A 19,959-nucleotide genomic window follows, 5' to 3' on the forward strand; every position below is an offset into this window, starting at 1 on the left:
AGCTGTGCGCCTTGGAGTCAATTACCTACTCTTTCTGTGCCTCAGTGTTCTCATCTGGAAAATGGAGAGGGTCACAGCACAAGATGATTAGAGGATTAAGGGAGATACAGCGAAAGTGCCGTGCAGCGCTCGGTAGACGGTGGGCACTCAATAACTGCTGGCCACGATGCTGATGCCCTGTGTCGGTGTCAGCACATGTTCTCGGAGCTCAGGCCTTCGTGGGGCCGTGCGTTCCTCGGCTATAAGCCCCGTGACCGTGAAATCAATCACTTTCGTGCTCGGCGCTCCCAGGCGCTGCGTGTGAGAGCAGGATTGCGTGGAGGCTCCCGTCCAAATCCAGTGTCGAGAAATGGAACGGGGAGCTGGGCGGACACATCGATTAGGCACATTCCTGGCTCGAGTGTGGCTCTCTCCAGTCCCCTCCCTGCAGGCTGGCGAGCAAAATTCAGGTGCTGACCTCCTGAGAACACCCCTTAGGCTGAAACCTATTGCCCCTTTTGTCAGAGATTATGTGATCTCCAGGGAAGAAGAGGTGTGGCATCTCACCTCTGCCACTTCTGAACTGAGTAACTTGGGACAGAGGACTCTCCCGTGCCTATGATGCCCTCGTCTACGCATGGGGTTGATAACTGCCCTCCACGAAGGATGTCGGGGGGGCTTGGCACCGACTCGAGTGTCAGGGGCTTGGCCGAGGTCTGTGCTTAAGAGCAGCTGCCCCTTCACCAGTGATGCTGCTGTCCCCAAATCTCTCACTTTTAACTAGGGTCCCCCTTGTGAAGGCCTGGGTTACCCTCACTGGAAACCTGTTTTGGGAACTAGCCCCCCTGCATGTCACCGAGGGAAATGGGCGTCAAAACTGATGGCCCCCTAGGTGGGGGGGAGACCTGGCCCAGAACTTGTCACAGGATGAGCACCTCTGGGATGAGAGGCCAAGTGGCCTAATGGGCCGGGGACTCAGACTGGCTGGATTTGAGCAGTGTTTCCACGCTCACTCCCAGTGGGGCCTTGACAAGTTCCTTAACTGTTCTGAGCCTCGGTTTCTTCACCTGAAAAATGGGTGTGATGATATCCCTCTTTGTGAGACCAGAGAATTAATGGCAGCTTATTAATTATATTCTAAGGCACTATTCTTAGCCACCCTGTGATGTCATCACATCTATAAATAGCCTCACCTGACAGTTGGAGAAACTGAGGCACAGAGCGGTCACTAACTTGCTCAGGGCCACTCGTTCATCCCATTTCCTGGCGCGGTCCCTGCTCCTTCCTCTACTCTCCTCACATTTCCCCAAACTCGCCGGACGAACCCACGCCTCTTGGCCTCTGTGTTCCTTCTGCCTGCAGTGACTGTTTCCCCACCTCTGCTTGACTCAATTTGGTGTGTCCTTCAAGGCCCAGCTCAAGTGTCTCCTCCTCCAGGAAGCCCTCCTGCCAGGGCACTAGAGGTAGGTGCTCCTGTAGCCTGGCATCCCCTCGACGCAGGCTCACACCCCCTGCACAGTTACAATGGATTCAATCTCCAGAGCACTTTCTTTCTCCCGGGCACGTGCAAGGCCGTCCGTGCCCCCTCTGCAGTGGGGTTGGTCTTTTCTCCACCTCGTGGCTGGGGAGACGGGAGCTGAACTCAGGTTCACTCTCCAGGAGGCAGCTGGGAACGCATCCCTTTTAACTTGGCTCTTTTCTGGGACCCTGGCCTAGGTGTGTCTATGGCCCCAGGGCCCTACACCACGTGGCGATTCAAACAATAGCTGTCCAATGAATCCTGAGCCCTCAGGATGTGTCTCGAGAATAATAATAGCTAAAAACCCAAAAGACCTCAATCAAGGACCCCAGGTTCCCATCCCCCCTGGCTGGTTCAGGCAAGTCCTGATCGGAACAGAAGCCCCGCGAGAGCAGACCCCTGGGTGCATCTGTCAACACGTGCCTATTCCAGGGTCTGGCTGGAGGAAGTGCTCAGACCGTACGAAGTGACAGGGAGATGTATTTCCCCCTCGCGGGTGACATCTTGGACGGCCCTGCTCTCTGTGGACCCAGTCTGCTTTGGGGCCCCTAAACCTGAAGGTCTTTGGTTCCGGCCAAGGGGTACGTAGAGGAAAGAGTGATCCCTGCACTCCCCCAAATCAGAGAAATTGGAGGTTTGATGAGTGCTTCACGCACACAGAGAAATGACAAAGCGATATAAGAGTGAGAGCCTTCAGAATACCCATCTTCTCCAGCATCCTGCGTTTTTTTCTTTTTAGAGCAAAGCCCTGTAATATTAATAAACGGCGGCGAGAAGGGAAAAGTGACTGTTTCCTTTTGACATGGCGAAGATCACAGGGCCTGGAGGACCTTTAATCTTTATTAATGTGTCTCAGGGGGGCCTCTCCCACAAGCTGTGGGAAGCAGACATGCAACGAGTTTGCTTGCTCGCGGTCCTCAGCATCCCTGGGCGCCTCAGATGACTGCCTGATACTGTTCAGAGTGCAGCAAAGCCACGTCATGGGGACCCGCTGTGTCCCAGGCAAGAACAAGGCAGCCCTAACCCAGCTCCCATCTGTGGGGGGCTGGATGACAAGGGAAATTCAGGACACGGGCCTCAGTCACATGGGCCCGCTTCTAACCAAGGGCACCGATGCCCTGAAGAGGCTCAGAAGGAACCAGGCTGTCAGTTGCAGGGACAAGCACAAATCATGCCTAGGAGGGGCCACACCTGAGTTCATTAAGGAGCACGTCCAATAACCAACACCCTCATTTCCAAGGGCTCTCCTCCGCACTGCCTGGCCAACCGCTGCTTTCCCGCCCCTCCTTCCCTCTGGCTGGGCTGTGCACCAGGGGGCCAAAAAGGTCTGTAACTTGACACCGTGCAGACCTAATTCCACAGACGTAGTGAGTCAGGAATTGCAAGGCGGGTTCGGAGCGCACAACAGAATTGAAAAGTGTTATAGTAAGGATAGAAGAGCCAAGAAAGTTGCAGGGTCTCTCTGTCTCTCTCTCTTTCTCCTTCTCTTTCTCTCTCGCTCTCTCTGTCTCTCTCTCTCTCTCTCTCTCTCTCACACACACACACACACACGTGCGCGCATGCTGAGAAACCGAGTGGCATATTTTGACATTCATTCATTCAAAAATTCTGAAAACCACTCGGTGCTAAGCACTATTCTGGGCACTGGGGATCCAGTGATGGGAAGGACCGCCAACGTTCCTGTTCCCCCAGAGCTTACGTTCATCCCAGTGTTCTTGGGGGAGTTTCTCCCGTGGCCAGGATGGCGCAGGTTAATCTCAAAAGCCACGTTACAAGACAGAGGGGGCGGGCACCATTTGTACCCTCACTTTCCGGACACGGGATCTAAGCTCAGGTCAGAGGCCAGCCTGTCTGAGGCCACCCGCTAGGGTGGGGGACCAGGATGGGAGCTTGGTTTCCAGGCCTTTTCTCTTCCTACTCACTGCTCAGAGGCCACGAAGAAGCCCGAGCTGAGAGGCCGGTGCTATCTGGGAGGAAGAACCCGGTGAAGTGTGCTCAAATAAAGCATCACCTAATTCGATTATGTTTGCTAGACTGCAGTGTAATAAAACGGAGTTCCTCATAAGCATCATCTCCTAATGTTTACAGAACAAGAAAGCAGAATTAAGATAGGAATTTCCAGGGAGAAAAGCATGTGTTTTAGGCTGAAACGTAAAGAGAATAGACCCGGAAGAAATCGATTCCTGATTTTACAACTCAGCTCGGATGAGGGGGTACACTGGGCGGCTGGCTCCTTGGGGAGGGCCTGGCGGATGCCCCCAGGTGGCTGCTGGGGGTGGAGGTTCCCACCGGAAGGACCCCAGGACGGGGCAGAGGGGCCAATGGGAGGAGACGCCTTATCGGGAAGAAGTGTTGGCAAGGAGAAGCCTTGGGGACCTGCTGGGTTTGTTCCAAACGCCTCCTCGCTCCTGTCCTCCCAGCGCCCACCATTCTGTCTGTCACATGCAGACAGAATGATTTTTCTAGTAAGAGTAGAGCCTGGTGATGAGCATGTGGGTCCTGGGGCTGCCTACGTTCGAAGCCTGGTGTGCCCCTTCCCATGCTGTGTGACCCCAGGCAGGTTACTTGCCCATTCTGGACATCCATTTCCTCACCCACAAGTCATGAAGCTAGAATGAGCCCATGTGCATGAAGCACTTAGAGCGGCACCTGGGCCCTAGTAGATGCTGAATTAACAAGAGCTGCTCTCATTATTTTAAATCTGCATATACCCCTCCCTTTTCTAAAACGTTCGTTCGTTGCCCTCAGGGGAAAGCCACACTTCCCAGCCTGGCAGTCAAGGCTTTTGGTGATCTGGCCTCTGCTTAGGACCCCGTTGTCCACCCTGGAACTCACGACTCCCTCTTTTGTGCCTCTGCTGAGCCCCCTGTGGAGTTGGGTCCCTCGAACTGATTTCATTGTTCTGCTCCCGTGGCCCTTGACCTCACTCGACAGTTAGGGCCTGGCCCTCGTTTCTAAGCTCTGGGTCCTGTTCAGGACGTAGCACTGCGCCTCAGGCAGTGGCTGCTGGGTGAATTTGGCCATTTAACGGGGAGAAAGGCCAGAAAGAGCGCTTGCGACCAGTTATTATTATAAAGTAAGCACATGCCTGGTGATGGGGGAAATGTTAAGTCCACGCAGCAGCTTGGGAGGCTGTTCAGATGATTTCCCTGGTTCAAAACCCTTTGAGAGGAAGAGCCTGGGGAGGGAATACTGTGTTTTGCCATCACATCGCCTCTGGATCAGGGAGGAATAAAGCGAGGGTTCATGTTTCTCCTTCGAGAAATTAGGTCACTGGGTGTTGTTAAAGTGTGCCTTACAGAGCTATGCTAATCAGTTCTCTTCTGGCCTAAATATCTGGTAATTATCTTGGTTTTTTTTGCTTTGCCAGACTCGGCTTCCTAAAGCAGTTCATCTACGCGGCTACTTGTCAAGATCTTCAAGGGTAATGTTAACCACGACCACCAAGTGGCAAAGCCCGCCCAGCGCCTGCCTGGTGCCGGGCACTGTTCTAAGCGGTTCAGGCGCACGGACGTCTCAGATCTCTGCACAATCAGGAGGAAGATGGTACTACTGCTCGCTGCTTCCGGGGCCTTTGCTACCTCTGCTGAGTTCCCGGCCCTCTCTTCTTCCTCGCCCCTGGCTCCCCCTGCCCACTCCACAAATTGTCCTGGCTACGCGGGGGCATGTGGCTTCCTCGGTATAAGCCAGAGCTCCACGGGGATCCAGCTCCCTGCCTCCCCACCCACCCCGTGACATCGGCCTGCCTCGGGTCCTTACCCCCCCCCCCCCCCATGCACCCTCTGAGGCCTGGCTGGAGTCTCGACTCTGCCAGAAAGTTCTGTCTGAACTCTCGTGGCACTCGGAGTCCAAACCACCTGCTTTACTCTGTGGCGGACCAATGGTTGCCAGCATGCGTGTGCGTGGGCACGTATGAGCACGTGTGTGTGCATGAGTGTGCATGTGCGTGCATGCTCCTGTGATCACGTTCTTTCCATACTTAGATTATAAACCGTTTGAATACAGGGATCAAGTCTCCCTCTGCCTCTCAGCCTCCATAGAACACTGATCTAACTATAAGATTCTCCTTACACACTTCGTTCATCCAAAAAATAAAATCAATAATAAGCCTATATTAAACACAGTCCACCGTGTGCCAGGTACTGTGACCAGCACCGGGGTGTTGGCCTAGACGGTGATTGACTATCGATGGGAGGGCAAATGTGGAAAAAGAATTTAAGGAAAAACCCAATCGATCCGGGGCAGTTCATCATTTGGCGCTCAAAACTCCACAACCCAACTTTTGACCTAACATACGAGGTGACGTCAATTACAAATAACATTCACCTTGACATGTAAATACAGATTCTATAGGCTTAACATCTTCTGACTAGTGGGTGTGTTTGGAGGGATCTATTTTTAAGTTTGTATCTTCACAACCTGATAATCGAAAAGAATGATGATCATAGTGGCCAAATGATTGAGCTTTTAAAATAGGCTCTACCTACAACGAGTTCAGGGTCTGGAACACTCTCAGGGTAGGCCCTCTCATACCGACTTCTCTGAAGGAGAAACAGAGGCTCAAAGTTTAAGTCGGCTGTGAAAAGGGCAGGCCGGGCGGCCGGAATCGCCAGCCGGGTCCAAAAAGTGTCCGTTCTTTACGGGTTTCTATGTCTATGCTTCTGACGTTCTCAAATTATAGAGAAAGAAAGAAATGTTTTGACCTTGTGCTAATACGTTTTCCGTAAGGTCAGAAATAAATAAGTGAAAATTAATCTGACAATCTGCAAGCAGGCTGAAAAATACCACTTCACTTTCCCCTTGGATTCGACCCCCGTAATTGTTGCGCTCATTGACAGCTGATTGGTTTAAATAATTCATACCCTTTTGTGAGGCCTGTTGCTTGCAATTGGCATTTGCTTGATGAGGGCTGTGACTGACGGGCGATTACAGGCTGACATGTTCCAGAGACAGGCTCAGAGCTGCCACTCCCACCCCCCAACCCCGGCGTCTTAAGGCAAATCTGTGTATCAGGACCTCACTGCTCTGTAAAGTGCAGACTGGTCAACAGACAGCTTTTTTTTTGGATATTCTGACCACATGCACATTCCCAGCCTTCCTGTGGGCCAAAGGGAGAGGGCTGGCCGTGTGTCCTGGGACACTTGTGCTCTAAGTTGCAGACGTGACTGGAGCCTGTGTGCTCCAAGGGTCTGCCTGGAGTCCCTGCCTCCACGTCCTGCAAGACAAAGCTCTTGTCTCTTTTCCAGGCCGTCAGGAACCCAGAGCTTCTGCTGTGGAGGGTGGGGGGACTCCGGTTTCTCCCAGCCCCTCACCCAGGAAAGAAGCTTCCACTAGTGGGAAAAGTGACCAGCCTTTTTGAAGAGAAGAGAGGTATATTCGGAGATAAGAGGGTACGGACGGGGCTCAGAGGGGCAAGACAGCCGTAACCCCAACAAAAGGCAAGAAAGAAGGGCACTAAGGAATCATGGGAAGAAGGACGCAGATGAAATTCGCAGAAAAGCTAGAAACCTTTCCTCGCTAGGAGAGGCAAGGGGACACGGACCTTACTTAGAGCCACACTGGGAACGTGTGAAGGGGAGGCCAGGAAGGGGCCCGGGAGGGGCAACCTTTTGCACAGATGGGAAGGGGCCAGGCAGCTGGAGGAGGGCAAGAAACCACAAGCACAGAGGCGGCTCCCACCAGGCCGTCTTCAGTGCCGCTCTGTGCGGATAAGAGAGCAGTGGTTCCCATTAGCTGGGTCTCAGGATGTCAGATTTCCCCCAGCTTGTTGGGGTGACCTTGAACCCGGGAGCAGTTTTGGTTGCCTTCTAGCTCTTAGGTCACATGGCCAGTCCTCCTTCCCCACGCGTCCAGCAGACATGGTACCTCCCACATCGTGGCCGCCATCAGACCTCACTGGACCCCTGCATAGCAGAGGCCCACCCGGAACCCCCTGAACCTGAGTCTGTATTTCAACCAGACCCTGGGTGACTTGTGCACATTGATGTCTGAGAAGCAGACCCCAGGACCGTAGGCCTCGTGGGCGGAGGATGGCATCTCCCTTGCTGACTGCTTTGATCCCCGAGCATGGGGCCGGACACATCCTGGGACCTTAACAGACACGTGTTGAAGGAGTGAAGTAATGAATCTCTGCAGACACCAAGACAGTGGGGTGGGGAGGGGGCCCAGTGATGGGAAACAAGGCGATCGATCAGCCCGAGTGGGCAGCAAGGATTCGGAGAAGGTCGAAAAGACCGGAAGTGGCATTCTCTGAACTCCACTGACGGCAGAATGATTGGTAAAACTTTCACGTGGATAGCAGTCCGCCTATGAAGAAAACGTCTTGCAGCACACACACGGATCTCTTTTGTGGATTCTCGAATGCCGTGGAAAAGGCATCTCCACGTGGAAACAAGAGGCAAGAGCACTGTGTGAGGAAGAAGAGGCGGGCGAGGGAAGAAGCGAAGGAGGAGGTTTGATCCCAAGAGCCGGCGGGGGGGGGGGGGGAGAGCAGAGAGGGCTGGCACCCTTCTGCCGCGCGGTGCTGGAGAAAGCCGAGTAGGTGAGCTCCGATAGGGGACTGAGGGCTTTGGACTCGACCCAGAGGTTCCAGTCTCCATGCCAAGCCCTCACCTGAGCAGTGTGCTTTATGGTTTACTGCACTGGAGTTTCAGCAGATGTCGTCTCTACCTGTCACTTCCAGGAGCTGACAACACCCAGGCGAGAGGGAGAGGGCAGTGTGCGTCCGGAGGGGAGGGGAGGGGATGTGCCGGGGGAGTGAGGCAAATGCACTTGACTGCTGGTGGGTTGTGGGGCTTGGGCAGCTGGTGGCTGTCCCTCCCTCAGGATCAAGAAAGGCCTGGTGGTGCCCATGCTTGGCCAGGTCAGCCCTGGCGACTGAGGAGCTCGGGGGGCTGGGCCCCTCCCGGAGGCTGATAGCTGCGGGCTGGCGTCGGTTCTGGCGGATGGTGCCATGGGGCCAGGCCGCCATCTTGGTTCTAGCATCTCTGAGCAGGGGGAGGGGCGACCACGGGAAAGTTACTTCACCTCTTCCCTCACCTTGGACCCAGGACGAACTCATTTTACTCTTAATGCTCAAACCACACTTGCGATAGGGACCCTCTTAATTCCCATTTTACAGATGAGGAAGCCCAGGCCCAGGGCAGGCCCCGGAGAGAGCTGGATGGAACGCGGGCAGTTTGAGTCCCTACACCACGTGCTGACCCACTGTGCCCTGTGCTGCAGGGGGGAGGCAGGGAGAGGCTCCAGGTGGGCACTCCGGAGCCAGACTTGCATCCTAACTCGCTACCGATGGGCTCTGTGAGTCTCCCTCAGCCTGTTTCCTCATCTGTATGCCAAGTTTAATTATAGGAACATCTCAAAGGGTTGTTCCGAGTGAGGGTCAAGATAAAGTGATAGCGGCTGGTCATCTAAAACAGTGCCCGGCATAAAGTACTTCTTGCTTTTGGTATTTGTCAGCTTGGGGCGGGGGGGCGGGGATAAAATACAGTGACTTAGGAGGTGAGTGATCGGAAAGTCTCAGTCCTTTCCCCTCCTCTCCTCCTCCGACCCAACAAGTAGGCTCCGGTCAGTTTCTGAAGCCGGGTGGGAGTGAATTCCATCCTGTGACACGGGCGTCTTTTTATGTTGACTTTTTTTTCAAAGAGCTGGGAGTACGTCCAAGGTGGCAAGTCTCATTTGTATGGATAACGGCTCTAGGAATTACGTTCCATCAAACAACCCCCGGGGCCTGCTGGGTTACATTAAGTTCCTGATGTCACCCTGCCAGTTGAAGACACGGCTGTCGCTGGAGTGTCAGGGCTCCTGGGTGCCCCGCTCACTGCTCCCTCCTTTTCCGTAGGGAGAGGTTTGAGAAAGAGAGAGAGGGAGGAAGAGAAAGGCTGGCTTGAAGTTTCTGTGACCACTGCCGACCGCATGTCAACAGGCATGACAAGATGGTAGTTGCAGCCACCGTCCTTACTGAGAGCGCTGTCTGCGCCATCGGGCTGGATCCTCACGGCGACCCTCGGAGGCGGGCGGGCCTGCCATCCCTCGTTTTAGGAGGCAGAGAACTGAAGTGAATTCGTGTCCACGCAGTGGGGAGGCGGTGGGTGCTTACCAGTCACACCTGCCCTGTGGGCTACTAAGCCCCCTTGTGGTCTCGCCCCAACCCTTGCGGAGTGCGCTTGGCCCACGCTACCTTCTGGGGAGGCCAGACCCGGATACCTGCTTCCACCTGTGAATCTTCACAGGGTTGATCTTGCCCTCCCAGCAGCTGTAAACCACACGCCAGCAGCCTGCACCTTGACCTTTCTTTAACTACCACGGTCTCGGAAGTGGCTCCAAACCTGAATCTTTAGTGGCGGCAGAAGATCCTTCTCTGGTTGAGACCACGGCCCTCTCTTTAGGGGAAGAGTCTTTGCCCCCTGTAACCGCTGACGGTGCACCTGCTGTGTGTCATTCACCGCCCCCCCCCGCCCAGGTCAGGAGCTCGCCAGAAGAACGATTTCACTCGTTTTGCCAATGAGAACCTTGAGGCCCAGAGAGGCTGAACCACTGGCCTCAGGTCACCAGCCGACTCCTATTTTAAGTCACTGGAGTCTCAGATCCACCCTAGAAGCCCAGGCCTTGCCAACACCCTTTTCCTGGGAGACTGCTCGGAGGAGGCATGAAGTGAGCCGATCTGCCAGAAGGTCCTTTGTCTGCCATGGCTCACCACTGAGGAGGCAGGAATTACCCGCCCTCTGTTTCACAGAGGGACACACGGCCTCAGAGGGTGAAGAAAGGGCCTCGGTCAAGGTCACGCCGCCCAGAAGTGGAAGAGCAGACCGCCGCCAGCCCAGATCCTCTGCCCCCACATCTGGTGCCATTTCCTCTACCCCGCGGTGTGGGAACATCTGCCGGCCAGCCTCAGCGAGGGCCCTAGAAAAACGGCGGGGGCCTCGTTTCCCTCAGCTGCCGGTCGGAAGGCTTGTCTCCCTTTCTGCCTCTTGTAATATGAAGTGCGCGCGCGCGCACGCGTGTGTATTTTAAAAATCTTTTGTCAGCACCAAATTCATCTGAAATTGCAGCAGGCATAATACTTCCGTGTCCTCTTTACGCTCTTCGGTTCTAACAATCTTGCAGGTATCAACCGGCCTCCGCTTCAGAGGAAAAATAATAATGAATGACTTAAAATAACTCTGCGGAGGAAAACGAAGGTTTGATTTGAATTGCAGAGGGAACGGCTCGCTTTCAGTCCCTCTCCCTCTCTTCGTTTCCTGGCGAAGGCTTTCAGATCTCTGCAAGATCCTTTCAGGCTTTCAGATCTCTGCAAGATTCAGAGATCCCAAGGCTCCGGGAAAAACCAGAGCCACGTTGTTCGATCCACGAGGGTATTTGTCAGGCCTCTTTCCCCGTCATTCCAAAATACTACCAGTATCACCTTAAGAATAGGGAGCATTTAGTTCTTTGGTCTGTCCTTTCTTAAACATCGTCCAGGGCATAGGGAGTGATACGGTTTCCCTACCACTGTGCTGCCTACACGAGCATCTTCCTCGGGGCTGCATCAGAGTGGCCCATAGGCCACAGAAGCCTGTCTCATTAATCACGGTGATCCGTATCAATAGAAGGGAATTCTCAGAAGGAGGTGAAATGCAGATTTAACCAATGCGGCCCTATCTGAGGAGACTCATTATAACTCCTTACATCGGTCCCAAGAGGACATGGCAGGTCACGGGTGTGCTGAACGCTTTAATAGAAACCCTACTTAACCCACATGGGCATAAATGAAGCTGAAATTACGGAGAAGTATGTGCTGGCGTGTGCTGACCCTGTGGCTCGATTCAATCGTAATAAAGTTCTGCGGATTTAATACATTTTCTCCGTAGAGTGTCACAGCCGACGGAGTTGTGAATAGCACGTTCTGTTTTTGCCTTGAGAACAGTTCTCGTCAACCAAGTAGCCAATGGGAACTCAGTTAATTAATAAAAGTACATCCCTTTTAAGTACTGCTGTGGCTTGACTGGCCCTTGATCGCATGGATTTGAACAAAGCCAGTTGGGAGGTCGCTAATAGGAACTTGTTACTGAGCTGTCATTTACAAAATGTACTTTGAGGCTCTGAGTCATCAGGCCACGCAGTGATGCCAGGGGTGGGGATGGAGGGAGGCTTAGGGTTGAATCTATTGATGTGCTGGAACCCAGAGGGGAGGGCAGCTGCTCCCCAGGCTTAGACCCCAGGTCAAATGGGGCCACATCAAGTGATGGGATTGTTACCTCCCCAGGTGCCAATTGGGGTTGGCTTGCAAAGCGCTGAAGAATGAATCACACCCTGTCCTGGCTGAGGTTTATGACACGCGATTTGGGGGCAGGGGGGTAGGGGCAGGAAAGCCTGACTTTGTCCCATGTCACATGACTTTGTCCCATGTCACATGACAGGGGCCAGCAAGTCACCAGAACTGGGAGAAGATGGCCATCAGTCAGAATCTCAGTTTCTAACCCTTGTGTGAACCAAAGGTGCCCCCTCACCCCCCTTCCCCTCTGATCTTAGAGAATCAGCCCACTCTCTCTATCACCTTCTACTACCCTCTTTCCACACACGTTCACGTTTGACCCAATTCCCCCTTCTATCCAAAGACGCGACCCAATTCTCGAGCCTTCTCCCCCACAGTTCTGACCCAGTTCTCTCGTCATTTCCACAAAGACGTGACCCAATTTGGCTGCATCCTTCCCCATGCACATGCGATAACATTCCCCCTACGCCTCCCCACACTACAGATCTGACCCAATTTCCACCTCCATGCTAGTCATTCACACCTGTTCCCCTCCCCCGCCCCACTGGACCGGAGCCAGACGGCTACCTTCCCTTTCTACAGGTGACACCAGCCCCTTCTTTTAATATCCAAGACAGAGCCGCACCTCCGACAGCAACCTCTTCTCTCCCCAGGTACGTCCCCAGGCATTTGACCTGATTCTCCCCCTCCTCAAACCCTGCTGGGGACGTCATCACACCCCCTCTTCCCAAGGACATGTGGTTCGTGTCATTGCCGGAATGTCCAGCCCTCCGACACAGCCAACATCCCCAAAGTTTTCGGCACAACCAGAGCAGGCAATTATTTTGGCACCTGGCATGGCCAGAGGAAACCGTACAGCTGCCCGTGCCTTAATCTGATATTCAGTTATTAGGTTATTTTTGAAGAAATCATTTTGTTGGCAGCGTATCCGTCAGCATTTTAACTTTTCTTAAAAAAAAAAAAAAAAAAAAAAAAGGATGTGGGAACAGTTACGGTGAACTGTGGTGGGCAGTCAGGGCTAAAGGCCTTTACAGGAAGATGTGGAAAACAGTCAAGGCACCAGCCACGGACCGCCCCCCTTGCTATGTCCGTGGGACTCCTTAAGAGGTTACAGAAGATTGCTCTCCATGGATTCCTCATTCTCTAAAAACTAAATACGTTTCAATGATCACAGATGATTTTTACTTAGCCACCAGGAATCAGACCACAATCATTTTTGCATTTTGTAAAAGCCCCTACACAGCTGTCACATGACAAAGGTATTAGGTACTATCAATTTTGGGGACTGATTTGAGTGAATGACCTTGGGCTGGGGGCGGGTGGTTGAGGGAAGGGGGGAGAGGGCTTTTGCAGCCTCGCCCTGGCTTCTGTAACTGTTCCTTTGTCCCTGTCCAGTGGTCCGCTTGTGTCTGAGGCAGGAAGAGCCCATGGCTCTCCTCCCTTTTCTCTGAACTCTGAGCTGAGGTGACACTCGTGGTGGAACTAGAATTAGAAATAGTTGTTGTTTTGACAAATCCAGCATATTGCTGTGAATAGGGTTTCTCTTCTAAAATGAAGCACCATGAGTTCAAAGCCTTTGGACACTGTAAAGAATGTTCCGAACGTTCTTATCATGATGACAATCCCTATGATCATCACTGTTGTCACCATCTCCATCATCACCACCTTCATCACTACGTCTTCATCACCATCACCACTAGACCCCCACTGGCACCACCACCACCATCATGATCATCAACATCACTAATATCATCACCACCACCACCATCACCATCACCACCATCACTGCTGCTACCACCATTAGCATCACCATCGCCACCACCATCACCGTCATCATCGTCATCACTAACCATCACCACCACCACCGTTACCGTCATCACCACCATCACCACCACCACCATCCCCACAACCACCACCACCACTGCCATCATCATCGTCATCACTAACATCATCACCACCACCACTGACGCCACCACCATTAACATAATCACCACCATTACCATCATCATCATTGCTACCATCATGGTCATCACCACCACCATCACCACTACCGCCACCATCATCGTGATCGTCTCATCACCACCACCATCAGCACCACCTCCTTCACCACTATCTTCACTGTTACCACCATCACCACCACACCTAATAACTCTGATTCTGTCCTGCACCGTTCCATTCTTTGTCTGCTGTCAACCTTTATTTTATTTATTTGTTTATTTATTTAGAGAAAGAGAGAGGGAGAAGGAGAAGTAGAGAGAGAGGGAGAGAGAGAATCTTAAGCAGGTTCCATGCCAAGCATGGAGCCCCACATGGGGCTCAATCTCACAACTGGGAGATCATGAGCTGATTCAAAATCAAGAGTCAGATGCTTCACCACCTGAGCCACCCAGGTACCTCACTCCTGTCAACCTCTTTATATATTTATTTATATTTTTATAAATAGGAATGAACATGGAAAAATCACTTTCTATGTTTTTTTATTTACAAATTTTTATCTGCTTTATTCATAAATAAGTTAGAAGCTCAAGATCTGCCGATGTATAGCTCATTATTGATTGATTGATCAATCTATCCATCCATCAATCAATCAGTCTATCCACCCACCCATCTAACTGTCCATCCATCCATCATCCATCTATTATCTATCTATCATCTATCTATCTATCTATCTATCTATCTATCTATCTATCTATCATCTATCATCATCATCTTTTTCTTTCTCTTTTTGGTTGTATTTCTAGGACTTTCTCCTTTTTCTTCAGACTTCCACACTCACCTGCAGCTTGTTTGGAGCTCAAAACCTAAAGCAAACCAGTACGGCAACTTAGCACATAGAGAATGCTTCCAAACACCCTAGTACAGAGACCAGAACTTTCTTATTTAGAAAGAGAATGATGAAGAGAAACTAAACTATTTTATCTTTCTGTGGGAAAAAAGAGTACATGTCTTTATTCAGCATCAAAAGTTTCTAAAATGGAAGAAGTCAGCAAATCCGAACCTTTGGTTCGTAGCCAGTGCGTTAGGGCCATCATGCGCACATTGTTGACATCCGGTGAGTGCTTGTTGAACTGGATTCGAGTGTCAGCTTTTGGACCAAAAAGGAATTAAACCCATAGTTCCTTGGGCCACCACCTTTATTCTCAGTCTCTTTTTGGGTCACATCCCTAATCTTTCCCAGTCTTTCCTTTTGTCCCTTATCAAAATTCATGACCCTGATGCTGAAGTAAAATTGATTATTAATGTTTGGAATCCATTGGGTATACAGGATTTAAGTCCCAACTCTTCCAACAACTAGCCTGAAAAGGTCATTTTTCTTTTGGCCTCAGTTCTGTCATCTGTGCAATGGGAATCAATGCCATATAGGAAACACCGTAGGATTTGAATGAAAGAAGGTCCATACGGTTGTAGCTCCCAAAGCACCCAGCTCATGGTAGGCATGTGCATGGTACATGCACATTTCCTGTGGAATATCACGTCCTCCTCTCTGTCCATTTCTGGTACAGCCAAAGGATGCCTGGGCTGCATGCTCTTAGGGATCAGCTCTCCTTCTGTCATCAGCTTGTCCTTACAGTCCTCAGCCCTTAGGAGAACCTGATCGTTGAATTAGGGAAGTGTAACATAGGCAGACCAGGGGGCAGGATTTCCCTGTGAACTCACTGCCTTTTTACCCACCGCAGGAACACTCTGAGACAGCCCATCACCATGGACAGGAATGGTTCCCACAGCGTGGTGATGCTTGAGAAGGAGCTGCAGGGTGGGAAGCCCCCCTGTTGGAGTGAAGAGGGTGAGGAGGGAACCCTGAACCTGACTCCCACCAGTGCACCTGTTAGCTGTGTGACTTAATCTCTCAGCTCCTTAATCTCTCCTTCCTGCTACGGGGGCTCCTAAAATAGATGCTGTGTATTGTTCTGAGGAAACAATAAAAACACTTGGCACCTAGGAGTGTCCTCAGTAGATGTTGTTTTCCTCTCTTCCTTCTCTCTCTATCCTCCCTTTCTTTTTGAAGACATTCTTTTCTTTGCATTTCCTTTTCATCCGAGGTTTTGTGATACCAGATTTTGAGAAATGCTGACTGCTCACCGGTGGCTTGTATGGAACCCTACAGTTATTAGGAGGGTGGACACTAAGCAATCCAATAAACAACAAATATTTGTTTGTATAAATAAGAATGGCAACAACATAATTATTTGGGATCATTATTAAATTGTGAAATCAAATGAAGCCAAAGTGATAATAATTGCACTGAAAGTCAGTGGACAGCTACACCCTCTAATTTGTTTGAAAATACTACCCTACTTTGTTATTGATGCTTAATCACGCAATTATTAAAAAGAAGACCTCCAAGCTGACAATACTAATAATGGTGATAAATCTTCCTGACGTGGAGGGCTCTCACTTTGTTTTAATTGAAGGGAAGCTATGGAAGTGTTTTCCCTCATTTGAAAAAAGTCTTCCTTTTTTTCTCAGGCCATCTGTCTGGCTATTAAAATCCCATCAGCTTCATTGCGAGAACGCTTACTTCCCCCACGCCTGCCATCCCAAAGGGGGCTCTTAGAGCCAACTAGTTCACGACAGCTCAGGCCCCTCCAAAGGAAAAGCATGCTGCTCTCAACTCGTCCTTTGAGGCATCCTTTCTTCCCTGGCCTCTCTGTACACGGCTGCATAGACGGTGATTTATTTCCAGGCCCCCACAGTAATACCCAGCAATCAGTTTATACCTTCGATAATGTGTTGATTTGTTCAACTGTTTAAGAAGTAACTGTCTCTTCTCAGCAGGCTAGGCTGTAACGAGACAGTGCTGGATGTTCAGGATAAACACGCTTGGGGTGAAGTTCAATGCTACAATTTCAAGACCATGCTCTATAGACGAGCCTGTGAAACTAAGTGGTTGAGTCAGGATCAAAGGTAGGGAAGGAAATACCTGTGTCCCTCTGCTCTGATCCAACACCTGGTGTCCTAACCGACATTATTCCCAACCTGTCCTATGTCCCTCTAAATCCTTTCTCCTGTGATGGTCATGCAAGATGGTCATTACCATTATTACAAGGCTGGCCTCAGCGCCCCCCCCCACCCCCCACCAAGGACAATCATTACTGAGAAATGTCATAGTACCTCTTCACACTAGGGTCAAATCCCTCAATGTTGGAGAGACTCTAGAAAGAAATCCCTTCACTTCTGGGAGATGCAGAAGAAAGGGCTAATTCCTCTCACCCAGGTGGTCCTGGGAGGGACATCTCCTCAAGACCCTGCAGGAAAACAGAGGGAAGGTTCTCCAGCTCAAGCCAGTGTGTCAACAAGGGAGTTAGGCTCACGACCTCTCTCTGGGCGATAGTCCGCATCATTGTCCTTCTATAGATGTAAGAATGGGTCGCATTTTAACTAAGAGCTGAGTGTTCCTGACGCCATAGAAAGGCTCTTGGAGTCCAAGCAATTTCTGTGGATTGACCCTCTGACCTTCTCTTCACTTTCCGCCCCTTTATCACTAAAGAAAAAAAAAAGCTGTGAGTAATGGGGGTAAAGGGACACCCGTCTCTCCATCTTTTTCAAACCTGGGGGAAGGTTTATAGGTCAGAATGGTGCATTTGCAAAGTGAATGATGGGCTATTGTGGTATCTGAGATGAATTTAGTTGGTAGAGGGATGAACATTTAAGCAGACTTAAGTGGAGTATTTTTAATATGTGTTAAAATTTTAACTAGTGCATTAAGCCAGTGATTCCTTGGCTATTATTGCTTAGGATGAGGCTAAAACAGGGCCAATTAAAGATAAGTGTTAAGTTAATAACAATACAGGTGGCACCTGGACACGGCAGACATAATGAAGGCGGAACCCAAATGGCTGAAGGGTGGGAAATCTTGATTTACAACATCACCGATCTTTTGAGCGTCTTCTCTGTGTACAAGCCCTTTATAGAGATTATTTTACAATTTATAACCCACTGCATGACAGGCATCATCATTCCGGTGCCCTGTGGCAGATAAGAAACAGCAGAGATGACCCCCCTCTCCCTGAGGTTACAGAAGTGGTGGGGACTCAAACCCACGCCCATCTGATGCCCCAGCGGGGCTCTTTCTGTTGGATGGCGCTTAGTCAATCACTCAGGGAAAACTAGGGTAGGATGTGGTTGGGTTTTAGGGAAGATCTACGGTCCCAGGCTGCTCAGGTGTGCAGTCCTGTCTCCCGGTCTGTAATTTTAGCCCGAGTCCCGGCCACAGGCTTTGCGGCTTCATCGCTCAGTCCACAAATACACCTCTCCTGCCTGGTTGTTCGCTGCGATCTCTGGGTCTCGGTGAGTTCTCCTCCCGCAGTGTTTTGGGGCTGGAAGGGGGTGTCTGTCCCTGCCTGGGGTGAGGCGGGCCGCCTCTCTTCCCTCCGACCAACTGTCACGGACCCTCCGACCAACTGTCACGGACCCTCCGGCTCCAAGGTTGCGGCTGCTCCGAGAGGGGATGGCCCCCTCCCGTGCTCAGCCGTCTTCCCTCCCTCCCAGCGGCCTCTGCCCACCCTTTCCACGTCCCCCTCCCCCAACACCAACCTCATTTTGCTGAGCTTCTGGTCCCGCCTCCTGCTCTCCCCAGCTCTCCCTTTTTAAGCCACTGTCTTAGCCTTGGCATGGGGTGCGGGGGAGGGTGGGGTGCGGCTTCCTATCCCTGCCTTAGTGTTCCCTGTTCCCCCCCATCAGCCACCCCACCCATTCTGCCTCAGGCCATGTCCTTGTAACCCTGGTGCCATGTACCGAGGCCCACGGGGAAGCCTGAAAGGCACAGTGTTCTCAAGCTAGAGGGGAGGCCCTTTGAAACAGACCTTCCCGGCCAGGTTCTTGTGTTCTCCTGTGAACTCAGTCCTGGGGGAGGGATTCTGCTATTCCAGGGCTGAGGCCGGGAGAGCGGCCTGTTCTCTGAGCTGCTGCTTCCATGGCAAGCCACGACTCAAACCAATGTATCCCTCCCTTCCTCCTTCTGTCTTTCCATCCTTCTTTCCTTTCCTCCTTTCCCCCCCTTCTTTCCTTAAAATTTTTTTTTTTTGCTGAAAGTCGACTATGTGCCAGACCCTGGCTTAGCTATTTCATCAGACCGAATGGCCGATTTCCCACTTATTGACCAAATGCCCATCGTGTGCCAAGCACCCTGCCAGGCAATGAGACACACAGGCAAATCTGACAGCCCCCTGTCTCAAGTGCCTTCCTGCCTGGCCGAGGAGACAGAGACTTGAAAACAGAGAAGTCTGGGAAAGTAGAAAATCTTTGTGCACGTTGGAACTGGCAAGGACAGGAAACGCCACACCTCTGGCTTTTGCAGCCCGTGGGGAACAGCCTTCGCGTTTCGATCAGCCTCCGTCCCCCGCTTCGCTGTGTCAGCGTGAACACCACCACTGTGAATGCCAGACATAACACCCCATCTCCAAGTAGATGTCCCCGTCCCTCTGTTTCTCATTGCCATCTGAAGGCTCTCTTTGGCCAGATCCTACCGCCCTCCCGTGTGACTTTGTGGAACAGGTGGGGAAGCCCGGAGCTCACCCAAGGGTGTGCAGGGGTGTAAGCGGAAGGAGGGGGCTAAAGAGATCCATGAGTGCTGGTGGTCCTGCCCAGAGGGAGGTGGAGCACGTGGTCCCCAGGGAATTGTCCCTCTGGTTCCACCGAGCATTACTGAGCTCCTGCTGTGTGCTAAGCGCCCTACTGGGTGCGTGAGGTTCTGCACTGATGCTGGGATGGGACCGGGGTCACATGGATGCTGGTCCCAGCACCACTGCTGGCTGGTTCCACGCCGCTGGCGGAATCCCCTCCCTCTCGGGGCCTCAAGTTCTTGGGGCCCAAAGTGAGGGTCTGGACCAGATGAGCTCCCTGGATGCACTGCTAGATACCCTCCTTCAATCTGGAATAAAGATTATGTTTTCCAGACTTCCTTACAGCCAGTGTATGGTCAAGTGACAAACTTGTGGCCAATGAGAACAAAACAAAAATGTTGTGTGATATCTTTTAGGACACTTCCTTAAGAACCATGGGACAGGTGCCCTTTTGCCTTTGTCTCTTCGTGCCATTCTCTGCCTTGAAGCCTGGAATCTGAAGACAGTGGCTGGAGCTCTGGCAGCCATTATAGACTGTGGGGTTGAAGGCCACACCACAGGGATGGGTGAGTAGGTAGGCACCTGCGTCGCTAACCTGCTTGTGGTGCCTCCAAACCAAACTTGTCTCCAGATTGGTTTACTTAAGA

General features: G+C 51.6%; 1 protein-coding gene and 1 long non-coding RNA gene across 10 annotated transcripts in view; one reads left to right on the forward strand and one right to left on the reverse strand.

Moving 5' to 3' along the window:
• The window catches only part of LOC123591471, a 107,841-nt gene extending 101,984 nt beyond the window's left edge, over window positions 1–5,857 (forward strand). For 7 of the 9 annotated variants that reach the window (XR_006709347.1, XR_006709349.1, XR_006709353.1 and 4 more), the window contains one exon: window positions 46–5,857. This is a non-coding gene — a long non-coding RNA (uncharacterized LOC123591471). The remainder of the gene's footprint in view (window positions 1–45) is intronic. The other 2 variants (XR_006709352.1, XR_006709351.1) reach the window with 2 other exon arrangements.
• The window catches only part of CACNG2 (calcium voltage-gated channel auxiliary subunit gamma 2), a 108,127-nt gene that overhangs the window by 72,905 nt on the left and 15,263 nt on the right, over window positions 1–19,959 (reverse strand). The window lies entirely within an intron of this gene.

This window comes from Leopardus geoffroyi, chromosome B4 (genome assembly GCF_018350155.1).
Source record: "Leopardus geoffroyi isolate Oge1 chromosome B4, O.geoffroyi_Oge1_pat1.0, whole genome shotgun sequence".
Lineage (NCBI taxonomy): Eukaryota > Metazoa > Chordata > Mammalia > Carnivora > Felidae > Leopardus > Leopardus geoffroyi.